We start from the raw sequence: 10,700 nt of genomic DNA, 5'->3' as shown, positions 1-10,700 counted from the left end.
AGTTTCTGGTTCTGCAAGAATGCCTCCCATTCGCTCACCTGTTAACGCCTGGGCTTCCCCTCAACCCCGCGCCATCGGCATGCCCACGGCCCTCAGGACGGACTCGTTTCCTGAGCTCTAACCCCTCAAGGATAACCACCCTGAACAGTCCTCCTGACGTGTCACCAAGCCCCTCCATCTCAGCATGTCCCAGACGGGACACCCCCGCCCCCCCAGCCCGGCCCCTCCATGGTGTCCTTGGCTACAGAGAACACATCTGCTATTAGCTCCGTGCGCAGGCCCAGAGCAGGGGTGGCTCAGCCTCGGTGGCCCTCTTTCCCTCGCCTCCCCCACCCGATCTGCCGTCTGGGCCCCAACAACCTGTCTCTCTTCCTCCGTCATGCGCAGAGAAGTGGCTCTCCTCCATGCGACATTTAAAGGCACAGTCCCCTTCATCTTGGGGCGCCAGCCCCCCTCGCGCCTTATCAGGCGCCTGCAGCCGGCAGAAGGAAGCAAGCAGGAAGGACCGTGTGCGTCCTGGGGGCCCAGGCCTGGGAGGAGCAGGCCTGGCTTCTACTCACACCGTGCGCCTGGAGCTGTCGGGCCGCCTCGCAAGGGCCACTGAGAAACGAGCTTAGCTACTTGCACGAGGAAGGCAAGGACACCCTGGGGCCCCTGCTTCACGACAGGCTTCCGACAACCGAAGTGTCGATGATGACGAAGGGAGACGTAAGAGGCAAGCTGTCCTCCACTCGATTTTCGGAGGAGGTCACCAGGCCCCTGTCTTGGGTAACCTGCTGGCCTCCACCATCAGAGGCCACCCCCCCCCCCCCCGGCACAGGGGGACAAGACATGTGGGAGGGATGCCGAGCCAAGTCAGGTAGGTGGGTGAGAAGGACAGATGCCCTGCTGCACCATGAGCACTGGATGGGGGGGTTCTCCGGGCAGAGATGGGGGAGGAGTGGGTGCAGGCAGAGACCCACCCAGCGAAGGCACAGAGGGTTCAAAGACTGCAAGGAGCCCCACCCGACAGAGGGGATCTAGACTGTGCCCTGACGAAGGGATCCGTTTATCCACAGGAAACAGGAAGCCAGTGATGATGGCGATGGCAGGAGTCCAGGAAAGGAGAGGCAATGAGAGGCATTAAGGAGGACGGGGAGCCCGGCTGGCTCGGGCAGGGAGCGGGAGACACTGGATCTCAGGGTCGTGAGTTCGAGCCCCACGTTGGGTATACAGATTACTTAAATAAATAAAGCTTTAAAAAAGGGGGGGTGGGGCGCCTGGGTGGCTCAGTCGGTGAAGCGTCTGCCTTCAGCTCAGGTCATGATCTCAGGGTCCTGGGATCGAGCCCCGCGTCGGGCTCCCTGATCAGCAGGGAGCTTGCTTCTCCCTCTCCCTCTGCTGCTCCCCCTACTCTCTCTACCTCTCTTTGTCAAACAAATAAATAAAATCTTAAAAAAAAAAAAAAAAACTTAAAAAAATTAAGGAGGGTGAGTGGGCAGAATTTTGTGTCTATACATAGTTATGACCCTGGCCCAGGCATGGGGGGGCGGATGGGCAGGAAGGCTGGAAAGCTGGACCAGAACTACCCAGGGGTGGGCTTTGAAAGCCGAGCCTGGCAGGGAAGGTGGTGGGCAGATACTGTCTGCTTCTGTCAAGGAGGAAACCACCCGCACCACGGGGGAAAGCCCCCTCGCTTCCGGGCTACACCTGACTCTAATCTCACGTCACCCATTTCTTGCAATGGCTAGCAAGGGATCAAGAGAGGATCCATTTCAAAGGTAAGTCCAAGCCCCTCGTTAACAGAGAAGAAAACCAAAGGTCATAGAAGGAAAGGGCCTCAGTCCGTTCAAGCTGCTACAACAAACCTACGGTAGATTAGGCGGCTTACGACAACAGACATTTATTTCTCACAGCTCTGGAGGCTGGAGGTCCAAGATCAAGGCGCTGGCTGACCCAGTGCCTGGCGGGGTCCGCTTCCCAGCTCACGGATGGCTGATTCTCCCTGCATCCTCACAGGGTGGAAGGCTCCAGCCCCCCAAATGCCCCACTTCTGAATACCATCCCATTGGGGGTTAGGATTGCAACATATGAGCTGGGGGAGGGCACAGACATTCAGCGTGGAGGTGGAGTGCGGGTAACCGTCCAGTGCCACCAGGCCTGGAACCCGCGCTTCTCTCGGTCGGGTCCTCTCCACCCGGGGGCTCCGCTCCGAGCCCCAGGCAGCTGCAGGCAAGAGACCAGGGGCCCGCTGAGGTTTCCACCTCCTACGCCCAGGGAGCTCAGACATGGACGCAGGAACTCTGCCTTCCTCCCCCCAGAAACAGGAAGCCACGGGCTGGTACCCTCTTCTTGGCACCTCCCTACTCCCTCCACAGCCAAGGGCAAGGCAAAGCTAGCTGGGGCTGCCCCCCAAAACAGCTCCTTCCTCCTAGTCCCTGAAGCATCCCCCCATCTCAAACAGAGTCCTGCAGAAGCCTCCTCGGTCTGGTACCCCCCCCCAGCCTGCCCCTCCACCTCTCCTTAATGAAACCCGCTGTCCCCACGTGGCCCAACATTCCACTGCTTGAAGCCAGGCCACATCTCCTCCCGCCTCCCTCAACACAAATGGAGGGGCCATCCCATCCCATGTCCCCCCAGCCTACACCTCCAGCGGTGCTGCATCACAGAAATATGATGCAAGCCACAAATGCAAACACATGTATAATTTAACATTTCCTGGGGCGCCTGGGTGGCTCAGTCGTTGAGGGTCTGCCTTCGGCTCAGGGCATGATCCCAGGGTCCTGTGGAGTCCCACTTCCATCTCCTTGCTCAGTGGGGAAACTGTTTCTCCCTCTGCTCCTCATCCCGCTCCCCTTGCTTGTGCATGCTTTCTCTCTCTCTGACAAATAAATAAAATCTTTTAAAAAAAAGTTTAAAAAATTATCTCTCTCCCTCTGCTCCTACCCCACTCCTACACTTCGGTCTCTCTCTCTCAAAAACAAACAAAATAGTATTTCATGACACATAAATTCCATGAATTTCAAAGTTAGAGTCTGTAAATAAAGATAGTCTGTCAGTAAAAAGCATATGGAGATATGTCTCATCTCTTCTTTTTTTTTTTTATTTTCCTTTTTCCCTCCTTTTTAAAGTAATCTTTATGCCCAAGGTGGGGCTCAAACTCACCATCCTGAGATCAAGAGCCGCATGCTTTACCGACTGATCCAGCTGACACCCGTTTCATCTCTTCTTTTTTTTTTTTTTTAAAGATTTTATTTATTTATTTGACAGAGAGAGACACAGGGAGAGAGGGAACACAAGTAGGGGGAGTGGGAGAGGGAGAAGCAGGCTTCCCGCCGAGCAGGGAGCCCGATGTGGGGCTCGATCCCAGAACCCTGGGATCATGACCTGAGCCGAAGGCAGATGCTTAACGACTGAGCCACCCAGGCGCCCCTCATCTCTTCTTATACTATGTACTTACCTATATAATAGCATGCCTCTTGACCCTCAAGGCAGAAAATACAGTATTTACTATCTGATCCCGTAGGGGTAATATTTGTCCAGTTCTGTTCTAGGCCATTCACCTGTCCCTTAAACTCCAATACAGGAGTGCCAGATGTGGCTTTGGAATCAGGGGATCCAGTTCAAATCCTGCCTCCCACCCAGCATCCCAACTCTGGGATTCAGAACAAGTCATTTTCCCTTTCTTCATTTGAAAATCGGGCCAGCACTCAAATGGGTCTAAGAGTGACACTCCAGCGCCGGCCATAGAACTGGTGACTCGTTTCCAGTCTCCCCTTCTCAAGTTTCCAGTCTTCACACCTCCACCTGCAGCACCGGCCCATCGAGCACCCCCTCACCGGACTCAGTACTTCGTGCAGGTGACGCCACACCTGTCGCCTTCTCCCAGCATCCTCATCGATCCCCGCCTCCAATGGCCGGAGCCCCACCTCGGTGGCTTCTGGATCACTTTGGCAGTGCAATCCTCCACCTGCTTCGAACAGCGTCCCACCATCCCAGAGGTCGCCCACCGCCCCAGCAGCGCGCCCCACTCACAGCTCCGCCCCGCCCCCGCTCGCCCCGCCCACCTCCGGCACGCCCACCGGGTGCTCTGGGCATGCGCGGCTCAGGTCGCTGCCGGCTAGGACTAAATCGTGCGCCTTCCTGGGCAGACTTCTCGTGCTCGCAGGGCTCCCGAGAGATACTCCCCACTGGCTTAGGGAGACGTGGGCCAGATTGCCAGGACTATGTCCTCCAGACACCCCATCGCCGACCTCGGCCAGGCCTTCTGAGGGCGTCTGACTTTCCAGAACCTCCTCCTGTACTGCTCTCGTCCCGTCCACCGCCGACCTGGCCACCTCTTTATGTTGGGCTAGTCTAGGCTCTCCCGCCTGGCCCACCCATCTTCCTGTCGCGTCCTGCCAGCAAATCTTTTCCTCCTGGGGAAGTGTTCCTTCTAAAACTGATCCTCCCTTTGGCTGCTGGGTCAGAACTACTTCCAGCAAGAAAGAATGATACCCTAGAATGGATCTTGTTGCCAAGTACTCCTGTCCCCAGTCCACATTCCTCCATTTTGCCAAAAAGGTGAGAAGTGGCCTCCCACTGGGGCTTCCAGCCCTGACCCAGGATGAGAGCAGCTTCCTCATGCCAGTTAGCAAATTTTACTTCCACAGTCTAGCCACTTCTCAGTTTCTTTTTTCCTCCCCCCACATTCTACTCGGGATATAATTGACATACCATAAAATCCACCCGGTTAAAATGTACAATTGTGGGGCGCCTGGGTGGCTTAGTCTTTAGGCCTCTGCCTTCTGCTCAGGTAATGGCCCCAGGATCCTGGGATTGAGCCCTGCATGGGGCTCCCTGCTCAGCGGGAAGCCTGCTTCTCCCTCTCCCACTCCCCCTGCTGTGTTCCTGCTCTCGCTCTCTCTGTCAAATAAATAAAATCTTAAAAAAAAAAAAAAAAAAAGGACAATTCAATGGTTTTCATATATTCACAGAGTTGGGCAATTCGTCACCACAACCTAAGTTTAGAACATTCACTTCACCTAAAGAGAAACCCCTTACCCATTAGCAGTCATTCCCATCCCCACCCACCCAACCTCAGCCCCTGCAACCACTAATCTACTTTCTGTCTCTCTAGATTTACATATTCTAGACAGTTTTTAGAAATGGAATCATAGAGACGCCTGGGTGGCTCAGTCGGTTAAGCGTCTGCCTTCCGCTCAGATCATGATCCCAGGGTCCTGCTTCTCCCTCTCCCCTGCTTGTGCTGTCTCTCTCTCTCTCTGTCAAAAAAAAAAATCTTTAGGGGTGCCTGGGTGGCTCAGTCGTTAAGTGTCTGCCTTCGGCTCAGGTCATGATCCCAGGATTCCTGGAATCGAGACCCACGTCGGGCTCCCTGCTCAGCAGGAAGCCTACTTCTCCCTCTCCCACTCCCCCTGCTTGTGTTCTCTCTCTCGCTGTCTCTCTCTCTGTGTCAAATAAATAAAATCTTAAAAAAAAAAATCTTTAAATGGAATCATATATGTGGCCTTTTGTGTCTGGCTTCTTTCACTTAGCATGATGTTTTCCAGGTTTATCCATGTTTCAGCACAAGATATTGCCTATATGTGAAAGATTCACCAACCTATCTCTCCAGTCTGGCCGTTCCTCACAAGCTCCAGATGCAGAAGGTCCTGGAGCGGCCTCCACACCTCTGCATGGAGGTCAACTCAGGCATCAGACGACACGCCCAATATAAGAAAACCATAGACGGAGTTCAGTTATGAATATTGATTCGAGAATGCTAGTGAGTAGGGGCACCTTGGTGGCTCAGTCCGTTGAGCGTCCAACTCTTGAGCTCATATCAGATCTTAATCTCAGGATCATGAGTTCAAGCCCCATGTTGGGTGTGGAGTTTACTTAAAAAAAAAAAGAAAGAAAAGAAAGAAAGAATGTTAGTATAAGTAAATACAATCCAACAGCAAGTTAGTAATTTTAAATATATTTTTTAAGATTTTATTTATTTATTTGAGAGAGAGTGAGAGAGCACAAGGGCCAGAGAGAGAGGGGGGGACAAGCAGATCCAGCCGGGCTCGATCCCAGGACCTGGAGACCATGACCTGAGTCAAAGTCAGATGCTTAACCGACTTAGCCACCCAGGCATCCCAGTAATTTTAAATCTTTAAAAAAAATTTTTAAATAAACTCTACACCCAGTGTGGGGCTTGAACTCATGACCCCCAGATCAAGAGTCACATGCTCCACCGACTGAGCCAGCCAAGTGTCCCTAATAATAACTTTAAATCATAACGAAGCAAGGCTTCTTCCAGAAAGCCAAGGATGGTTTAATATTAGGAACTCTGCTAATATAATGATAATATTAATAGGAAAAATAAGGGGGATAAAAGTCTTATCAATATATATGAACAGGGCATTTGATAAACTTCAACATACATTTTTAATAAACATTCTTGACAAAATAGAATAAGATAAACACTTATAAAAACAATCCAGGGCGCCTGGATGGCTCAGTTGGTTAAGCGACTGCCTTCGGCTCAGGTCATGATCCTGGAGTCCCGGGATCGAGTCCCGCATCGGGCTCCCTGCTCAGCGGGGAGTCTGCTTCTCCCTCTCCCGCTCCCCCCTCTTGTGCTCTCTCTCTCTCTCACTCTCTCTCTCAAATAAATAAATAAAATCTTTAAAAAAAAAACAACAATCCAAATGTCATCTTCCTGAAGCACTTTCATTAAAGTATGAAACAATACCTTCTTCCATTTATTCTTTAACCTTTCCGGGAGGAACAGCTAATGTAATTGGACAAGAGAAAGAAATTAGAGGCATGAAATAGGGAAAGGGTAGGTAAATTCATCACCATTTGCAGATCATATGATTACATACGTGGAAAACCCAAAGAGAATTAGCCAAAACACTATTCTAAATAAACAATAAGAGAATTCAGCAAGGTGCCTTTTATATATGCTAACAAGAATCAGAAGATACAAAGGAAGAAAGGATACAAAACACCTAGGAATACACTTAACAAATATTCAAGATAAAGATGAAGAATATAGGAAATGCTGAGCACACAAAACACGTGAGCGAATGGAAAGGCCTATCGTGTTCCTGAACAGGAAGAGTCAAGATCATGAAGATGTCAAACCTCCCATCGACATTTGATTAACTTGTTACTGCTATCCTAACAAAAACACTAGCAATTTCATAGGAACAATCTCCTATTGAAAAAAGCAAGATGCAAAAATGTCGTGCACGGTCTGGACCACTTCTGTAAAAAGGAGGAAAAAAACAGTATCTGGGGATAAGCAGGTGGGTAGGAAGGTAGGTAGGTAGGTAGATAGATAGATAGATGGAGACTGTCTATGGAAGGCAAAGTAGGAACTGCCTCTCACGGGCTGCTTCTGGTTAGAAAAACAGGAAACTGAAACAAGCATGGAAGGGACAATTTTCACTGTATAACTTTTTTGTATAATTTTGAACCATGCAGGGGCGCCTGGGTGGCTCAGTCGGTTGAATGTCTGCCTTTGGCTCAGGTCATGATCCCAGGGTCCTGGGATGGAGCCCTGCGTCGGGCTCCCTGCTCAGCTCAGCCTGCTTCTCCCTCTCCCTCTGCCTGCCTCTCTGCCTGCCACTCTGCCTACTTGTGCTCTCTGTCAAATAAGTAAATAAAATCTTTTAAAAAAACCCAAAAAACAAAAAAACCCACATCCATTTCTTCTCTCCCAGATCAGAAATCCAGGATGGCACCCAGCTGGGTGCTCTGCTCAGCCCTTTACAAGGAGGTGAAGTCAAAGTTTCCGCCTGCTGTGATCTCACCTGACACTCAGGCTCCTCTTCCAAGCTCGTTCCTGTTGTTGGCAGGATTCAGTGCCTTATGGGAACCCGCTGGAGTGGGGTTCCCCCTTCCTCCTAGCCGGGGTCCCTCCAGCTCCTTGCAGCTCCTCTTCGGTCCTTGCCCAGGGCTCCCATCTTCACAGCCGGTTTCTAATCTCTGGCTGTCCCGCTGCCACCAGCCAGAGAAGCGCTCTGCTTTCCAGCCTGGATAATCCAGGACAGTCAGGGTGCCAAATAACATGCTCACAGCAGGGGATACCCCAGCACTCATAGGTTCTGGGGTTTAGGGCAGGACCTCTCTGGGGGGCCATTTTAGAAATTCTCCCCACCTGCCCGCTTCCCCACTACCACACCCAGTCTCAAAGTCCTGCCATGTCCTACACATCGCTCACACAGATTCCCTGAGCGCAGGCCTCACGCCCACCACCCTGGGCTCCTCTCATGGCTCATCTTTCTCCCCCATCCCCAGGCTCCACTGTCCACGGCCCTCTTTTCCCACGGTGGCCAAATGATCTTCCAAAAGCACAAAGCTAACTGGCTTACTCCTCAATTTATTTTACTAGTTTTTTAAGTTTATTTATTTTAAAAGATTTTATTTGGGGTGCCTGGGTGGCTCAGTTGTTAAGCGTCTGCCTTCGGCTCAGGTCATGATCACAGGGTCCTGGGATTGAGCCCCACATCGGGCTCCCTGCTCTGCGGGCAGCCTGCTTCTCCCTCTCCCACTCCCCCTGCTTGTGTTCCCTCTCTCACTGTCTCTCTCTCTGTCAAATAAATAAAATCTTTAAAAAAAAAAAGATTTTATTTATTTATTTTAGGGAGGAGGAGGGGGAGGGGCAGAGGGCGAGAGAATCCCAAACAGACTCCCCACTGAGTGATCCCACGACCCTGAGAACACAACCTGAGCCTGAGCCAAAATAGCCAAAATCAAGAGTTGGACTTGAAATCAAGAGTGGCTTATATGACTGAGCCACCCAGGAGCCCCTTTTTAAATTTATTTGTTTTTAAGATTTATTTATGTATTTATTTGAGAGAGAGAGAGAGAGAGAGAATGCGTGGGGGGGAGGGGCAGAGGGAGGGAGAGAGAGAATCCCAAGCAGACTCCCTGCTGAGCACGAAGGGGCTTGATCCTACGACCTTGAGATCATGACCTGAGCCAAAACCAAGAGTCTGATGCTCAACTGACTGAGCCACCCAGTTGCCCCTACTTATTTATTTTTAGGGTTTTTTGTTTGTTTGTTTGTTTGGTAATCGCTACACCCAACATAGGCTCAAACTCACGACCCCAAGATCAAGAGTTGCGGGGCGCCTGGGTGGTTCAGTTGGTTAAGCGTCTGCCTTCAGCTCAGGTCATGATCCCATCGAGCCCCGCATCTCCCTCTCCCTCTGCCTGCCGCTCTGCCTACTTGTGCTCTCCCTCTGTCAAATAAATAAATAAAATCTTAAAAAAAAGAAGATCAAGAATCGCATGCTCTTCCGACTGAGCCAGCCAGGGGTACCTACTCCCCAATTTAAACTCCTGCTGTGCCCCCGCCAACACTCCCCCCCACCCCACCCCCCCACGAAGTTTATTCACTCCAGTGTTTTCCGAGCACTGACTCCCTGCCAGGTATGCCCTTCTGGAGCTTTCTGTGTCGTAACATAGCAGATCCCCAACAGTGAGCATGGCTGCAGTGAGCACTGAGGGTGGCCATCCCAGTGGGCCTGGCCACCTAGCGACTTCGGCCCTGACCTCGCCCCTCCTCTCCTTACCTCAAGGCATGCCCGGCACCCCTCCCCCACCCACCCAGCAAATCACAGTCGGGAGCAGGTTCTCCCAGATGCCCTCCCAGGTGCCAGTTCCATCTTCTGCCAGCTCTTAGGAACCTCTGGAGAGGCAAGGGCTTTCTCTCTCTAGTTCACTATGGCTCCCTCCAATGCCTAGCACAGACTTTGCCACACTCCAGGTGCTCAGTACATGTTCTGGAATGAATGGAAAGTGCAAAGAGTCTGGCTGCTCAGCCTTCCAGCCCCTGGGTGCCCACGCTGGCCCCGTGGGCCCTGGCCTTAGCTGTGACCTGCAGCTGGAGCCCAGGATGGTGCTGCGTGGGGATGAGCTATTTAGGGAACGGAAGGAGCTCCGCGGCATAAGTCTGGCGGGCCTGCCGATGCTGGTTCCAGGGGGCCGCGGAGAGAGGGCGCCAGAACAGAACATGTTCAGGAAGCACGGACTCCAGAATCCTGTTCAACAGCGTGGAGGCAGCATGGTGCCCTGCAAAGGGGGCAGGTTACACGCGCACCTGTGCACGCGCGGGCGCACACACACGCACACACACACACACACAGTTACAGCCCCGCCAAGCTACCAAAACAGGAGAGTAAACGCCAGAGAAGAGTCTCCAGCAGAGGAGAGATCCTGGGAGCGGGCAAAGCCCACGGCCGAGGGTAAGAGACAAAGGCCGCCCCTCCTGACACCCACAGGCACCGGGATGGTGGCAGCGTGAGTCAGACTGACACAGGGCGACACCCTCCCCTCACCCACCCCACCTCTTCCTCCAGGCAGCCCCAGATTAAAAAACAAAATCCCAGCGGAGAAAAACACACTGTGGACGGGTACTGGTGGCCTGCCGTAGACCCTGCTTCAGGCTTTGATCAGGGCCCGGGGGTGGATGACCGCAGCCACCCCCTCCCCCGCCCCAAGGGAGCCGAGGGGCCCACAGCCCCCCCTCACTGCCCATCTCCGGGCTGGCACCCGACACAGAACACGGAGCGGCTCGGGGAAGTGCCTTGGCTTCCCGTCCGTGAAATGTCTGCACTAGGCGGTCCCCAGGGCGCCTCTGGCTTCCAAAAGTCCAGGCCTCCCTTCTAATTATATCCCGCCAGAAATGAGAGCCACATGTCACTGCCTGCCCTGGGCCACCAGCTGGGGGCGTGGAA

At 52.6% G+C, this 10,700-nt stretch overlaps 1 long non-coding RNA gene across 2 annotated transcripts; it reads left to right on the top strand.

Annotated features, from left to right (window-relative positions):
* Window positions 1–651: 651 nt before the first annotated feature.
* On the top strand, window positions 652–5,200 carry LOC144381155 (uncharacterized). 2 transcript variants are annotated; one of them, XR_013445870.1, is made up of 3 exons: window positions 652–715; window positions 1,059–1,185; window positions 3,566–5,200. It is a non-coding gene; the product is annotated as an uncharacterized LOC144381155 (long non-coding RNA). The 2 variants fall into 2 exon arrangements; XR_013445869.1 differs by lacking the exon at window positions 3,566–5,200 and having other exon boundaries at window positions 1,059–3,133.
* The last annotated feature ends 5,500 nt before the right edge of the window (window positions 5,201–10,700 follow it).

This window comes from Halichoerus grypus, chromosome 2 (assembly GCF_964656455.1).
Source record: "Halichoerus grypus chromosome 2, mHalGry1.hap1.1, whole genome shotgun sequence".
NCBI classification, from domain to species: Eukaryota; Metazoa; Chordata; class Mammalia; order Carnivora; family Phocidae; genus Halichoerus; species Halichoerus grypus.
This window is presented reverse-complemented; position numbering and strand designations above follow the sequence as displayed.